Raw genomic sequence first — 17,576 nt, 5'->3', positions numbered from 1 at the left:
CTGGATAGAGGTAACAATCCTGGTTATAGGTAACAATCCTGGTTAGAGGTAACAATCCTGGTTATAGGTAACAATCCTGGTTAGAGGTAACAATCCTGGTTAGAGGTAACAATCCTGGTTCTAGGTAACAATCCTGGATAGAGGTAACAATCCTGGTTATAGGTAACAATCCTGGATAGAGGTAACAATCCTGGTTATAGTTAACAATCCTGGATAGAGGTAACAATCCTGGATAGAGGTAACAATCCTGGTTAGAGGTAACAATCCTGGTTATAGGTAACAATCCTGGTTAGAGGTAACAATCCTGGTTATAGGTAACAATCCTGGTTATAGGTAATTATCCTGGTTATAGGTAACAATCCTGGATAGAGGTAACAATCCTGGTTATAGGTAACAATCCTGGATAGAGGTAACAATCCTGGTTATAGTTAACAATCCTGGATAGAGGTAACAATCCTGGATAGAGGTAACAATCCTGGTTAGAGGTAACAATCCTGGTTATAGGTAACAATCCTGGTTAGAGGTAACAATCCTGGTTATAGGTAACAATCCTGGTTATAGGTAATTATCCTGGTTATAGGTAACAATCCTGGATAGAGGTAACAATCCTGGTTATAGGTAACAATCCTGGTTATAGGTAACAATCCTGGATAGAGGTAACAATCCTGGTTATAGGTAACAATCCTGGTTCTAGGTAACAATCCTGGTTCTAGGTAACAATCCTGGTTCTAGGTAACAATCCTGGTTATAGGTAACAATCCTGGTTATAGATAACAATCCTGGTTCGAGGTAACAATCCTGGTTATAGGTAACAATCCTGGTTATAGATAACAATCCTGGTTCGAGGTAACAATCCTGGTTATAGGTAATAATCCTGGTTATAGGTAACAATCCTGGATAGAGGTAACAATCCTGGTTATAGGTAACAATCCTGGTTAGAGGTAACAATCCTGGTTATAGGTAACAATCCTGGTTAGAGGTAACAATCCTGGTTAGAGGTAACAATCCTGGTTCTAGGTAACAATCCTGGATAGAGGTAACAATCCTGGTTATAGGTAACAATCCTGGATAGAGGTAACAATCCTGGTTATAGTTAACAATCCTGGATAGAGGTAACAATCCTGGATAGAGGTAACAATCCTGGTTAGAGGTAACAATCCTGGTTATAGGTAACAATCCTGGTTAGAGGTAACAATCCTGGTTATAGGTAACAATCCTGGTTATAGGTAATTATCCTGGTTATAGGTAACAATCCTGGATAGAGGTAACAATCCTGGTTATAGGTAACAATCCTGGTTATAGGTAACAATCCTGGATAGAGGTAACAATCCTGGTTATAGGTAACAATCCTGGTTATAGGTAACAATCCTGGTTCTAGGTAACAATCCTGGTTCTAGGTAACAATCCTGGTTATAGGTAACAATCCTGGTTATAGATAACAATCCTGGTTCGAGGTAACAATCCTGGTTATAGGTAACAATCCTGGTTATAGATAACAATCCTGGTTCGAGGTAACAATCCTTTGCACAAACTGCCAACATTATTACACATATTAATTGTTAATGATGGAAATTAAGATAGGCAAGATATTTGAATATATACACCACCGCTCAAAAGTTTGGGGTCACTTCGAAATGTCCTTGTTTTTTGAAAGAAAAGCACATTTTTTTGTCCATTTAAAATAACATCAAATTGATCAGAAATACAGTGTAGACATTGGTAATGTTGTAAATGACTGTTGTAGCTGGAAACTGCAGATTTTTATAATGGAAAATCTACATAGGCATATAGAGGACCATAATAAGCAACCATCACTCCTGTGTTCCAATGGCACGTTGTGTTAGCTAATCCAAGTGATTAAAGAAGCAATAAAAATGGCCTTCATTAGACTAGTTGAGTATCTGGAGCATCAGCATTTGTGGGTTTGATTACAGGCTCAAAATGGCCAGAAATAAATTATTTTTCTTCTGAAACTCGTCAGTCTATTCTTGTTCAGAGAAATGAAGGCTATTCCATGTTAGAAATTGCCAAGAAACTGAAGATCTCGAACAAGAACCTGGAACAGTTTGCAGCACCTGGCTTCACCCTACTGGAATCTAAAGTAAAAATGTCTACTGTTTGCTGATGATCTGGTGCCTCTGTCCCCAACCGAGGAGAGCCTACAGCACCACCTAGATCATCTGCACAGATTCTGTCAGGCCCTGACAGACCCTGGGCCCTGACAGACCCTGACAGACCCTGGGCCCTGACAGACCCTGGGCCCTGACAGACCCTGACAGACCCTGACAGACCCTGGGCCCTGACAGACCCTGGGCCCTGACAGACCCTGACAGACCCTGACAGACCCTGGGCCCTGACAGACCCTGACAGACCCTGGGCCCTGACAGACCCTGACAGACCCTGACAGACCCTGACAGACCTTGACAGACCCTGGGCCCTGACAGACCCTGGGCCCTGACAGACCCTGGGCCCTGACAGACCCTGACAGACCCTGACAGACCCTGGGCCCTGACAGACCCTGGGCCCTGACAGACCCTGTCAGACCTGGGCCCTGACAGTAAAATCTCAGAAACACAAAAATAATGATGTTCCACAAAAGGTCCAGTCACCAGGACCACAAATACAAATTCCATCTAGAGCACACAAATAAACTATACATACCTCTGCCTCAACATCAGCGCCACAGGTAACTTCCACAAAGCTGTGAATGATCTGACAGACAAGGCAAGAAGGGTCTTCTATGCCATCAAAAGGAACATCAAATTCTACATACCAATTAGGATCTGGCCAAAAATACTTGAATCAGTTATAAAACACACTGCCCTTTATGGTTGTGAGGTCTGGGGTCTGCTCACCAACCAAGACTTCACAAATGGGACAAACACCAAATTGAGACTCTGCAGAATTCTGCAAAAATATCCTCCGTGTACAACGTAGAACACCAAATGATGCAGAGCAGAATTAGGCCGATACCCACTAATTATCAAAATCCAGAAAAGAGCTGTTAAATTCTACAACCACCTAAAAGGAAGCGATGCCCAAACCTTCCATAACAAAGCCATCACCTACAGAGAGATGAACCTGGAGAAGAGTCCCCTAAGCAAGCTGGTCCTGGGGCTCTGTTCACAAACACACCCCACAGACCCCCAGGATAGCAACACCCAATCAAATCATGAGAAAACAAAAAGATAATTACTTGACACATTGGAAAGAATGAACAAAAAACAGAGCAAACTAGAATGCTATTCTGCCCTAAACAGAGAGTACACAATGGCAGACTACCTGACCCAAACTTAAGGAAAGCTTTGACTATGTACAGACTTAGTGAGCTTAGCCTTGCTATTGAGAAAGGCCGCCGTAGGCAGACATGGCTTTCAAGAGAAGACAGGCTATGTGCTCACTGCCCACAAAATGAGGTGGAAACTGAGCTGCACTTCCTAACCTCCTGCCCAATGTATGACCATATTAGAGACACATATTTCCCTCAGATTACACAGATCCACAAAGAATTAGAAAACATATCCAATTTTGAAAAACTCCCATATCTACTGGGTGAAATACCACAGTGTTCCATCACAGCAGCAAGATTTGTGACCTGTTGCCACAAGAAAATGGCAACCAGTGAAGAACAAACACCATTGTAAATACAACCCATATTTATGCTTATTTATTTTCCCTTGTGTACTTTACCATTTGTACATTGTTAAAACACTGTATATATATTTGACATTTGTAATGTCTTTATTGTTTTGAAACTTCTGTATGTGTATTGTTTACTGTTAATTCTATTGTTTATTTCACTTTTGTATAATATCTACCTCACTTGCTTTGGCAATGTTAACACATGTTTCCCATGCCAATAAAGCCCCTTGAATTGAATTGAATTGAATTGAGAGAGAGAGAGAGAGAGAGAGAGAGAGAGAGAGAGAGAGAGAGAGAGAGAGAGAGAGAGAGAGAGAGAGAGAGAGAGAGGGAGAGAGACAGGGAGAGAGGCAGGGAGAGAGACAGAGAGAAGAGAGAGAGACAGAGAGACAGGGAGAGAGAGAGAGACATGGAGAGAGACAGAGAGAAGAGAGAGACAGAGAGACAGGGAGATAGAGACAGATAGACAGACAGGGAGAGAGACAGGAGAGAGACAGAGAGAGACAGAGACAGACAGAGACAGAGAGAGAGAAAGTGAGAGAGACAGGGAGAGAGAGAGAAGAGAGAGAGACAGTGAGAGAAGAGAGAGAGAGAGACAGAGAGAGAAGGAGACAGTGAGAGAGGAGACAGTGAGAAGAGAGACAGTGAGAAGAGAGACAGTGAGAAGAGAGAGACAGTGAGAAGAGAGACAGTGAGAAGAGAGACAGTGAGAAGAGAGAGACAGTGAGAAGAGAGAGACAGGGAGAGAAGTGGGGCATATAGAATTGTATCTATCACAGTTTTACTTGTTTTTTATTTTCCGGAAACGTTTTATGTCATAATAATAATAATAATATATAATAATAATATATAATACATACATAATCTGTATGTATTTAGTTTGAATTGTCTCAGACAGAGATGTCTCCCAAATGGTACCCTATTCCCTATTCCCCCTGTGGGCCCTGGTCTAAAGTAGTGCACTACCCCTATGGGCCCTGGTCTGAAGTAGTACACTACCCCTATGGACCCTGGTCTAAAGTGGTGCACTACCCCTATGGGCCCTGGTCTAAAGTAGTGCACTACCCCTATGGGCCCTGGTCTAAAGTAGTGCACTATATGGGCTCTGGTCTAAAGTAGTGCACTACCCCTATGGGCCCTGGTCTAAAGTAGTGCACTACCCCTATGGGCCCTGGTCTATAGTAGTGCACTACCCCTATGGGCCCCTGGTCTAAAGTAGTGCAATACCCCTATGGGCCCTGGTCTAAAGTAGTGCACTACCCCTATGGGCCCTGGTCTAAAGTAGTGTACTACCCCTATGGGCCCTGGTCTAAAGTAGTGCACTTTATAGGGAATAGGGGGCCATTTGGGAGACATTCTCAGACACAAAGACAGCTGTAACTCAACAGCTGCTGCCCACACTTCTTTAGTTCCCAGGCCAGAGGGCCCCAAAGCACCTCTGGAGAAACACAGGAGAGAAAGAACACTCCCCATTTCCTCCCCCATTTCCCGTTCTTCCACACTAACAGATTGACCTTATAGAAACGTCCACATAATAATTCACATTTTCTGTTGCTGCCGGGTTATTGTCCTGCTGTGAGAAACTGGTCAAACAAAATTAGTATATCTGTGTCTGCCTTAAAAGGAACGGAATCTGCTGAGACTGTTTCCTTCCTCTTTAACAAACATGTTGCTAGGAACATCAGACTATGTTTTTTATTATTTTTATTATTTATTTCACCTTTATTTAACCAGGTAGGCTAGTTGAGAACACCTTTATTTAACCAGGTAGGCTAGTTGAGAACACCTTTATTTAACCAGGTAGGCTAGTTGAGAACACCTTTATTTAACCAGGTAGGCTAGTTGAGAACACCTTTATTTAACCAGGTAGGCTAGTTGAGAACACCTTTATTTAACCAGGTAGGCTAGTTGAGAACACCTTTATTTAACCAGGTAGGCTAGTTGAGAACACCTTTATTTAACCAGGTAGGCTAGTTGAGAACACCTTTATTTAACCAGGTAGGCTAGTTGAGAACACCTTTATTTAACCAGGTAGGCTAGTTGAGAACACCTTTATTTAACCAGGTAGGCTAGTTGAGAACACCTTTATTTAACCAGGTAGGCTAGTTGAGAACACCTTTATTTAACCAGGTAGGCTAGTTGAGAACACCTTTATTTAACCAGGTAGGCTAGTTGAGAACACCTTTATTTAACCAGGTAGGCTAGTTGAGAACACCTTTATTTAACCAGGTAGGCTAGTTGAGAACACCTTTATTTAACCAGGTAGGCTAGTTGAGAACAAGTTCTCATTTGCAACTGCGACCTGGCCAAGATAAAGCATAGCAGTGTGAACAGACAACACAGAGTTACACATGGAGTAAACAATTAACAAGTCAATAACACAGTAGAAAAAAAGGGGGAGTCTATATACAATGTGTGCAAAAGGCATGAGGAGGTAGGCGAATAATTACAATATTGCAGATTAACACTGGAGTGATAAATGATCAGATGGTCATGTACAGGTAGAGATATTGGTGTGCAAAAGAGCAGAAAAGTAAATAAATAAAAACTGTGGGGATGAGGTAGGTGAAAATGGGTGAGCTATTTACCAATAGACTATGTGCAGCTGCAGCGATCGGTTAGCTGCTCGGATAGCTGATGTTTGAAGTTGGTGAGGGAGATAAAGTCTCCAACTTCAGCGATTTTTGCCATTCGTTCCAGTCACAGGCAGCAGAGTACTGGAACGAAAGGCGGCCGAATGAGGTGTTGGCTTTAGGGATGATCAGTGAGATACACCTGCTGGAGCGCGTGCTTAGGATGGGTGTTGGCTTTAGAGATGTACATACCAACATCTTCAAATCTGTGAAAAACAACCAATGACAAAGACCAATTTCATGACACTTTTCAGTTGCTTCAGGTGTGACCCAGACCTGGGTACTTTTGAAATCATTGTATTTTTCTATTTATTTCGTTGCATCAGGCAAACTCAATCAAGCACAGTTAGTGCAAGTGCAAACCCCGCCCCCTGGCACCCCGCCCCCTGGCACTCCAGGCAGGCTAAAGGAACAACCTGGTCTCATAGACTAGACGTAAGATAGTAGATGTAAATCCGAAACACTGAAATTAGCATGACATGTTACTTTTGGTATGGTTACATAAGATAGATGGTTACTTAAAGCAAAAATGAAAGTAGGGTGGTTGGTCGGGCGTCTAGCAACCCAAAAGGCTGAGAGTTCAAATCTCATCATGGAACTTCACCATTTTATCTAAATGGCTTTTCAATTACTCACTACTTTGCAACGACTTAGGATGTTAGCTAACCTTTCCCCTAACCCTTTAACCTAACTCCTAAACATTTCCCTAACACGAACCCTAACCCCTAGCCTAGCTAACGTTAGCCAGCTAGCTAACATCAACCACCGAGCTAGAATTCGTGACATATCATTAATTTATCAAATTCTTAACATATCATAGTGTCTCAGATTTACATACAGAATAATACGAAATGCTCTGAGACCAGGTTGAAAGGAAACACGTGACCAAACCTCCTTAAATGTGATCCACACAGCCAACTTGGAGTTTGAGCTCTTCCATATTTCTGACCTGCAGTACATGAGTCATGGTTCCTCTTAAGCAGCCAGCGTGGAGACAGACCTCGTCTGGAGCCGAGAGTCAGAATAACAGGATGTGTTACAGAGACAGAGACAGAGAGAGAGAGAGAGAGAGAGAGAGAGAGAGAGAGAGAGAGAGAGAGAGAGAGAGAGAGAGAGACAGAGAGAGAGACAGAGAGACAGAGACAGAGACAGAGAGAGACAGAGAGAGACAGAGAGAGAGAGAGAGAGAGACAGAGAGAGAGAGAGACAGAGAGAGAGAGAGAGACAGAGAGAGAGAGAGAGAGAGAGACAGAGAGAGAGAGAGAGAGAGAGACAGAGAGAGAGAGAGAGAGAGAGAGAGAGAGAGAGAGAGACAGAGACAGAGACAGAGACAGAGACAGAGACAGAGAGAGAGAGAGAGAGAGAGAGAGAGAGAGAGAGAGAGAGAGAGAGAGACAGAGAGAGAGAGACAGAGAGAGGGAGACAGAGAGAGAGAGAGAGACAGAGAGAGAGAGAGACAGAGAGAGACAGAGAGAGAGAGAGAGAGAGAGAGAGAGAGAGAGAGAGACAGAGAGAGAGAGAGAGAGAGAGAGAGAGACAGACAGAGAGAGAGACAGAGAGAGAGAGACAGAGAGAGAGAGAGAGAGAGAGAGAGAGAGAGAGAGAGAGAGAGAGAGAGAGAGACAGAGAGAGAGAGACAGAGAGAGAGAGAGAGAGAGAGAGAGAGAGAGAGAGAGAGAGAGAGAGAGAGAGACAGAGAGAGAGACAGAGAGAGAGAGAGAGAGACAGAGAGAGAGAGACAGAGAGAGAGAGAGAGAGACAGAGAGAGAGAGAGAGAGAGAGAGAGAGAGAGAGAGACAGAGAGAGAGAGAGAGAGAGAGAGAGAGAGAGAGAGAGAGAGAGAGAGAGAGAGACAGAGAGAGTTTGTCACCCTTGGTGAACATAACTCAGAGAAAATGCATATCACATGTGGCGTTTCACAAGGTTTGATTTTGGGTCCGTGTGCATGTTACTTTTTAGCAGCATTATCAGAAGGAACGGCATTGATTTTTATTGCTATTCAGACGATACACAACTTTACATTTCTGTGTCAACAGAGGATTTTTAGCTTCACGGATCAATTACGAGACTGTATTAGAGATTTAGAAACGTTGATGGCTCACCATTTCCTCCAGCCAAATCAAGATAAGACCAGGGTTCTTGTTATTGGAGCCAAAGCACAGAGAGAATCTGGCCACACATTTGAATTCACAGGCAATAAAGATAAAACACATGGTAAGAAACCGAGGTGTTAATTTAGATTCTGAACTCAATTGTGCATCACACATTAGGAATGTGACCAAAATAGATTTTTACCACCTGAGCAACATTGCCACGGTGCAGCTGTTTCTCTCTCAGGCTGATACAGAGAGACTCATCCATTACAAGCCGGCTTGACTACTGCAATGCTCTCCTGTCTGGTCTACCCAAGAAAGCCATTGGTCAACTGCATAACATACAGAATATGTACTGATCAGACGGAGAACAGACATTACACCAGTTTTAACATCTCTGTACTGGCTGCCTGTCTGTTTTAGAATACATTATAATATTCTTCAATTGGTTTTGAAATCAATCCATGATTGTGCACCTCAATACATGTCAGAACTGCTTTAAGTTATGTACCCAGTAGGTCCCTCAGGTCCTCTGGCCTTTTAACTTTCCCAAAGCCCAAGACCAAGTATAGAGAGGCAACCTTTAGTTATTATACCCCCAGCCTTCTGTTATTATACCCCCAGCCTTCTGTTATTATACCCCCAGCCTTCTGTTATTATACCCCCAGCCTTCTGTTACTATACAACCAGCCTTCTGTTACTATACCCCCAGCCTTCTGTTACTATACAACCAGCCTTCTGTTACTATACCCCCAGCCTTCTGTTACTATACCCCCAGCCTTCTGTTATTATACCCCCAGCCTTCTGTTATTATACCCCCAGCCTTCTGTTATTATACCCCCAGCCTTCTGTTACTATACCCCCAGCCTTCTGTTACTATACCCCCAGCCTTCTGTTACTATACCCCCAGCCCAGCCTTCTGTTACTATACCCCCAGCCTTCTGTTATTATACCCCCAGCCTTCTGTTACTATACAACCAGCCTTCTGTTACTATACCCCAGCCTTCTGTTACTATACCCCCAGCCTTCTGTTATTATACCCCCAGCCTTCTGTTACTATACCCCCAGCCTTCTGTTATTATACCCCCAGCCTTCTGTTATTATACCCCAGCCTTCTGTTATTATACCCCCAGCCTTCTGTTACTATACCCCCAGCCTTCTGTTATTATACCCCCAGCCTTCTGTTATTATACCCCAGCCTTCTGTTATTATACCCCCAGCCTTCTGTTATTATACCCCCAGCCTTCTGTTATTATACCCCCAGCCTTCTGTTATTATACCTACATTATATAGTGGTGGGTTTATATCTAGAGGAGGTATAGTGGTGGGTTTATATCTAGAGGAGGTATAGTGGTGGGTTTATATCTAGAGGAGGTATAGTGGTGGGTTTATATCTAGAGGAGGTATAGTGGTGGGTTTATATCTAGAGGGGGTATAGTGGTGGGTTTATATCTAGAGGAGGTATAGTGGTGGTATGGTGGGTTTATATCTAGAGGAGGTATAGTGGGTTTATATCTAGAGGAGGTATAGTGGGTTTATATCTAGAGGAGGTATAGTGGGTTTATATCTAGAGGAGGTATAGTGGTGGTATGGTGGGTTTATATCTAGAGGAGGTATAGTGGTGGTATAGTGGGTTTATATCTAGAGGAGGTATAGTGGGTTTATATCTAGAGGAGGTATAGTGGTGGGTTTATATCTAGAGGAGGTATAGTAGTGGTATAGTGGGTTTATATCTAGAGGAGGTATAGTGGTGGGTATATATCTAGAGGAGGTATAGTGGTGGTATAGTGGGTTTATATCTAGAGGAGGTATAGTGGTGGTATAGTGGGTTTATATCTAGAGGAGGTATAGTGGTGGGTATATATCTAGAGGAGGTATAGTGGTGGTATAGTGGGTTTATATCTAGAGGAGGTATAGTGGTGGTATGGTGGGTTTATATCTAGAGGAGGTATGGTGGTGGTATAGTGGGTATATATCTAGAGGAGGTATAGTGGTGGTATAGTGGGTTTATATCTAGAGGAGGTATAGTGGTGGTATAGTGGGTTTATATCTAGAGGAGGTATAGTGGTGGGTTTATATCTAGAGGAGGTATAGTGGTGGTATAGTGGGTTTATATCTAGAGGAGGTATAGTGGTGGTATAGTGGGTTTATATCTAGAGGAGGTATAGTGGTGGTATAGTGGGTTTATATCTAGAGGAGGTATAGTGGTGGTATAGTGGGTTTATATCTAGAGGAGGTATAGTGGTGGGTTTATATCTAGAGGAGGTATAGTGGTGGTATAGTGGGTTTATATCTAGAGGAGGTATAGTGGTGGTATAGTGGGTTTATATCTAGAGGAGGTATAGTGGTGGGTTTATATCTAGAGGAGGTATAGTGGTGGTATAGTGGGTTTATATCTAGAGGAGGTATAGTGGTGGTATGGTGGGTTTATATCTAGAGGAGGTATAGTGGTGGTATAGTGGGTTTATATCTAGAGGAGGTATAGTGGTGGTATGGTGGGTTTATATCTAGAGGAGGTATAGTGGTGGGTTTATATCTAGAGGAGGTATAGTGGTGGGTTTATATCTAGAGGAGGTATAGTGGTGGTATAGTGGGTTTATATCTAGAGGAGGTATAGTGGTGGTATAGTGGGTTTATATCTAGAGGAGGTATAGTGGTGGGTTTATATCTAGAGGAGGTATAGTGGTGGTATGGTGGGTTTATATCTAGAGGAGGTATAGTGGTGGTATAGTGGGTTTATATCTAGAGGAGGTATAGTGGTGGTATAGTGGGTTTATATCTAGAGGAGGTATAGTGGTGGTTTATATCTAGAGGGGGTATAGTGGTGGTATGGTGGGTTTATATCTAGAGGAGGTATAGTGGGTTTATATCTAGAGGAGGTATAGTGGTGGGTTTATATCTAGAGGAGGTATAGTGGTGGTATAGTGGGTTTATATCTAGAGGAGGTATAGTGGTGGTATAGTGGGTTTATATCTAGAGGAGGTATAGTGGTGGTATAGTGGGTTTATATCTAGAGGAGGTATAGTGGTGGTATGGTGGGTTTATATCTAGAGGAGGTATAGTGGTGGTATAGTGGGTTTATATCTAGAGGAGGTATAGTGGTGGGTTTATATCTAGAGGAGGTATAGTGGTGGGTTTATATCTAGAGGAGGTATAGTGGTGGTATAGTGGGTTTATATCTAGAGGTATAGTGGTGGTATAGTGGATTTATATCTAGAGGTATAGTGGTGGTATAGTGGGTTTATATCTAGAGGAGGTATAGTGGTGGTATAGTGGGTTTATATCTAGAGGAGGTATAGTGGTGGTATAGTGGGTTTATATCTAGAGGAGGTATAGTGGTGGTATAGTGGGTTTATATCTAGAGGAGGTATAGTGGTGGGTTTATATCTAGAGGAGGTATAGTGGTGGTATAGTGGGTTTATATCTAGAGGAGGTATAGTGGTGGTATAGTGGGTTTATATCTAGAGGAGGTATAGTGGTGGTATAGTGGGTTTATATCTAGAGGAGGTATAGTGGTGGTATAGTGGGTTTATATCTAGAGGAGGTATAGTGGTGGTATGGTGGGTTTATATCTAGAGGAGGTATAGTGGTGGTATAGTGGGTATATATCTAGAGGAGGTATAGTGGTGGTATAGTGGGTATATATCTAGAGGAGGTATAGTGGTGGTATAGTGGGTTTATATCTAGAGGAGGTATAGTGGTGGGTTTATATCTAGAGGAGGTATAGTGGTGGTATGGTGGGTTTATATCTAGAGGAGGTATGGTGGGTTTATATCTAGAGGAGGTATGGTGGTGGTATAGTGGGTTTATATCTAGAGGAGGTATAGTGGTGGTATAGTGGGTTTATATCTATATGTATAGTAGAGGAGGTATAGTGATGGTATGGTGGGTTTATATCTAGTGGTGGTATAGTGGTGGTATAGTGGGTTTATATCTAGAGGAGGTATAGTGGTGGTATAGTGGGTTTATATCTAGAGGAGGTATAGTGGTGGTATGGTGGGTTTATATCTAGAGGAGGTATAGTGGTGGGTTTATATCTAGAGGAGGTATAGTGGTGGTATGGTGGGTTTATATCTAGAGGAGGTATAGTGGTGGTATGGTGGGTTTATATCTAGAGGAGGTATAGTGGTGGTATAGTGGGTTTATATCTAGAGGAGGTATAGTGGTGGTATGGTGGGTTTATATCTAGAGGAGGTATAGTGGTGGTATAGTGGGTTTATATCTAGAGGAGGTATAGTGGTGGTATAGTGGGTTTATATCTAGAGGAGGTATAGTGGTGGGTTTATATCTAGAGGAGGTATAGTGGTGGGTTTATATCTAGAGGAGGTATAGTGGTGGTATAGTGGGTTTATATCTAGAGGAGGTATAGTGGTGGTATAGTGGGTTTATATCTAGAGGAGGTATAGTGGTGGTATAGTGGGTTTATATCTAGAGGAGGTATAGTGGTGGTATAGTGGGTTTATATCTAGAGGAGGGTATAGTGGGTTTATATCTAGAGGAGGGTATAGTGGGTTTATATCTAGAGGAGGGTATGGATCATTATATAAACACTCTGGATTGCTGACGCTAAGTATTGGCCATTGAGAGGCTGTGATGTCAGCAGTCCCCAGCAGGAGCAAACCTCCATGGGAATGAATGCAATTCCACAATACTTCAATGAAATATTTCACAGACAAAATAACAGTATTTAAGTAGTGTTTTTGTTGTATTGGGGATAGTAATGAACTTTCAAAAGAGTATTCTTAATGTTTTTATTTATGTTTAGCTCAAATAATATAATTTAAATGCATTAAGTTGTCTGAAAGTGGTAAAAACAAATGGAGACTTGAATACATTTCTATATCTTCCCTTAGCCGTGGTGCATATAACCCATATATATATATATGGCACAACCCCCCGGGCAGTAGGGTTACAGGGGTTACAGGGGGCAGTAGGGTTACAGGGGGCAGTAGGGTTACAGGGGGTTACAGGGGGTTACAGGGGGCAGTAGGGTTACAGGGGGGTTACAGGGGGCAGTAGGGTTACGGGGGGGCAGTAGGGTTACGGGGGCAGTAGGGTTACGGGGGCAGTAGGGTTACGGGGGGGCAGTAGGGTTACAGCTTCTTCAGTCTGCTGTACTGGTCTCTCTTGCTGCGCTCTCCGGCCCAGGTACTGCTCTTCAGTCTGAACTTCCTCAGGTCCTCTTTAAAGTCCTGGTGGTGCATGGGCCGGTACCCCTGGGGCTCACACTGCATCTACACACACAGAGAGAGACCAGTTACAACATACATACAGCCAGCCAGCTTTGGCAATATGTACATTGTTACATCAGGCCAATAAAGTGAAGTGAATTGAGATAAACTCATGTATTCTAACTGGTCACCTTAATGAGGCAGTGAATGAACAGAGAAAGAAAGCACACAGGCCATTCTAAGCCATTTAAAAAAAAACACATTAGAATTGAAATACCTTTTACAATTTGGCTAAAACTAATTGAATGCTTTATTGAACCAATTGCACATTATGGCAGTGAGGTTTGGGGTCCACATTATGGCAGTGAGGTTTGGGGTCCACATTATGGCAGTGAGGTTTGGGGTCCACATTATGGCAGTGAGGTTTGGGGTCCACATTATGGCAGTGAGGTTTGGGGTCCACTTTATGGCAGTGAGGTTTGGGGTCCACATTATGGCAGTGAGGTTTGGGGTCCACATTATGGCAGTGAGGTTTGGGGTCCACATTATGGCAGTGAGGTTTGGGGTCCACATTATGGCAGTGAGGTTTGGGGTCCACATTATGGCAGTGAGGTTTGGGGTCCACATTATGGCAGTGAGGTTTGGGGTCCACATTATGGCAGTGAGGTTTGGGGTCCACATTATGGCAGTGAGGTTTGGGGTCCACATTATGGCAGTGAGGTTTGGGGTCCACATTATGGCAGTGAGGTTTGGGGTCCACATTATGGCAGTGAGGTTTGGGGTCCACATTATGGCAGTGAGGTTTGGGGTCCACATTATGGCAGTGAGGTTTGGGGTCCACATTATGGCAGTGAGGTTTGGGGTCCACATTATGGCAGTGAGGTTTGGGGTCCACATTATGGCAGTGAGGTTTGGGGTCCACATTATGGCAGTGAGGTTTGGGGTCCACATTATGGCAGTGAGGTTTGGGGTCCACATTATGGCAGTGAGGTTTGGGGTCCACATTATGGCAGTGAGGTTTGGGGTCCACATTATGGCAGTGAGGTTTGGGGTCCACATTATGGCAGTGAGGTTTGGGGTCCACATTATGGCAGTGAGGTTTGGGGTCCACATTATGGCAGTGAGGTTTGGGGTCCACATTATGGCAGTGAGGTTTGGGGTCCACATTATGGCAGTGAGGTTTGGGGTCCACATTATGGCAGTGAGGTTTGGGGTCCACATTATGGCAGTGAGGTTTGGGGTCCACATTATGGCAGTGAGGTTTGGGGTCCACATTATGGCAGTGAGGTTTGGGGTCCACATTATGGCAGTGAGGTTTGGGGTCCACATTATGGCAGTGAGGTTTGGGGTCCACATTATGGCAGTGAGGTTTGGGGTCCACATTATGGCAGTGAGGTTTGGGGTCCACATTATGGCAGGTAGGTTTGGGGTCCACATTATGGCAGTGAGGTTTGGGGTCCACTTACAAAACAAGATTTCACCCAATTGAAACCCTGCGGTCAGGGCAGAATTAGGCCGATATCCACGGATAATAAAAACATCTCAAATATCATTCCCAAACCCTGCACTGCCAAGAGCTGAGCAAAGTCCCCTCATCCAGCTGGACCTGGGGCTGAGTTCACTAACCTGTTCTACTAACACACTGAAGCCTCAGTCACCTCATCCAGCTGGTCCTGGGGCTGAGTTCACTAACCTGTTCTACTAACACACTGAAGCCTCAGTCCCCTCATCCAGCTGGACCTGGGGCTGAGTTCACTAACCTGTTCTACTAACACACTGAAGCCTCAGTCCCCTCATCCAGCTGGTCCTGGGGCTGAGTTCACTAACCTGTTCTACTAACACACTGAAGCCTCAGCCCCTCATCCAGCTGGTCCTGAGTTCACTAACCTGTTCCACTAACACACTGAAGCCTCAGTCCCCTCATCCAACTGGTCCTGAGTTCACTAACCTGTTCTACTAACACACTGAAGCCTCAGCCCCTCATCCAGCTGGTCCTGAGTTCACTAACCTGTTCTACGAACACACTGAAGCCTCAGTCCCCTCATCCAGCTGGTCCTGGGGCTGAGTTCACTAACCTGTTCTACTAACACACTGAAGCCTCAGTCCCCTCATCCAGCTGGTCCTGGTCCTGAGTTCACAAACCTGTTCTACTAACACACTGAAGCCTCAGTCCCCTCATCCAGCTGGTCCTGAGTTCACAAACCTGTTCTACTAACACACTGAAGCCTCAGTCCCCTCATCCAGCTGGTCCTGAGTTCACTAACCTGTTCTACTAACACACTGAAGCCTCAGTCCCCTCATCCAGCTGGTCCTGAGTTCACTAACCTGTTCTACTAACACACTGAAGCCTCAGTCCCCTCATCCAGCTGGTCCTGAGTTCACTAACCTGTTCTACTAACACACTGAAGCCTCAGTCCCCTCATCCAGCTGGTCCTGGGGCTGAGTTCACTAACCTGTTCTACTAACACACTGAAGCCTCAGTCCCCTTATCCAGCTGGTCCTGAGTTCACTAACCTGTTCTACTAACACACTGAAGCCTCAGTCCCCTTATCCAGCTGGTCCTGAGTTCACTAACCTGTTCTACTAACACACTGAAGCCTCAGTCCCCTTATCCAGCTGGTCCTGAGTTCACGAACCTGTTCTACAAAACACACTGAAGCCTCAGTCACCTCATCCAGCTGGTCCTGAGTTCACTAACCTGTTCTACAAAACACACTGAAGCCTCAGTCACCTCATCCAGCTGGTCCTGAGTTCACTAACCTGTTCTACTAACACACTGAAGCCCCAGTCCCCTTATCCAGCTGGTCCTGAGTTCACTAACCTGTTCTACTAACACACTGAAGCCTCAGTCCCCTTATCCAGCTGGTCCTGAGTTCACTAACCTGTTCTACTAACACACTGAAGCCTCAGTCCCCTTATCCAGCTGGTCCTGAGTTCACTAACCTGTTCTACTAACACACTGAAGCCTCAGTCCCCTTATCCAGCTGGTCCTGAGTTCACTAACCTGTTCTACAAAACACACTGAAGCCTCAGTCCCCTCATCCATCTGGTCCTGGGGCTGAGTTCACAAACCTGTTCTACTAACACACTGAAGCCTCAGTCCCCTCATCCAGCTGGTCCTGGGGCTGAGTTCACTAACCTGTTCTACTAACACACTAAAGCCTCAGTCCCCTCATCCAGCTGGTCCTGAGTTCACTAACCTGTTCTACTAACACACTGAAGCCTCAGTCCTCTCATCCAGCTGGTCCTGGGGCTGAGTTCACTAACCTGTTCTACTAACACACTGAAGCCTCAGTCCCCTCATCCAGCTGGTCCTGGGGCTGAGTTCACTAACCTGTTCTACTAACACACTGAAGCCTCAGTCCCCTCATCCAGCTGGTCCTGAGTTCACTAACCTGTTCTACTAACACACTGAAGCCTCAGTCCCCTCATTCAGCTGGTCCTGGTGCTGAGTTCACTAACCTGTTCTACTAACACACTGAAGCCTCAGTCCCCTCATCCAGCTGGTCCTGAGTTCACAAACCTGTTCTACTAACACACTGAAGCCTCAGTCCCCTCATCCAGCTGGTCCTGGGGCTGAGTTCACTAACCTGTTCTACTAACACACTGAAGCCTCAGTCCCCTCATCCAGCTGGTCCTGGGGCTGAGTTCACTAACCTGTTCTACTAACACACTGAAGCCTCAGTCCTCTCATCCAGCTGGTCCTGAGTTCACTAACCTGTTCTACTAACACACTGGAGCCTCAGTCCCCTCATCCAGCTGGTCCTGGGGTTGAGTTCACTAACCTGTTCTACTAACACACTGAAGCCTCAGTCCCCTCATCCAGCTGGTCCTGGGGCTGAGTTCACAAACCTGTTCTACTAACACACTGAAGCCTCAGTCCCCTCATCCCAGCTGGTCCTGAGTTCACTAACCTGTTCTACTAACACACTGAAGCCTCAGTCCACTCATCCAACTGGTCCTGAGTTCACTAACCTGTTCTACTAACACACTGAAGCCTCAGTCCCCTCATCCAGCTGGTCCTGAGTTCACTAACC

At 44.5% G+C, this 17,576-nt stretch overlaps 1 long non-coding RNA gene across 1 annotated transcript; it reads right to left on the bottom strand.

The window, feature by feature from the left end:
- Positions 1-15,667: 15,667 nt before the first annotated feature.
- Positions 15,668-16,985, bottom strand: LOC127922785 (uncharacterized). The gene is made up of 4 exons (XR_008112353.1): positions 16,807-16,985; positions 16,361-16,739; positions 16,209-16,299; positions 15,668-16,146 (listed from the first exon to the last, which is right to left on the bottom strand). It is a non-coding gene; the product is annotated as an uncharacterized LOC127922785 (long non-coding RNA).
- Positions 16,986-17,576: the final 591 nt, after the last annotated feature.

Source organism: Oncorhynchus keta, unplaced genomic scaffold (genome assembly GCF_023373465.1).
Source record: "Oncorhynchus keta strain PuntledgeMale-10-30-2019 unplaced genomic scaffold, Oket_V2 Un_contig_2708_pilon_pilon, whole genome shotgun sequence".
NCBI lineage: Eukaryota > Metazoa > Chordata > Actinopteri > Salmoniformes > Salmonidae > Oncorhynchus > Oncorhynchus keta.
The sequence above is the reverse complement of the archived record's forward strand: the minus strand, read 5'-3'. Positions and strand labels throughout refer to the sequence as shown.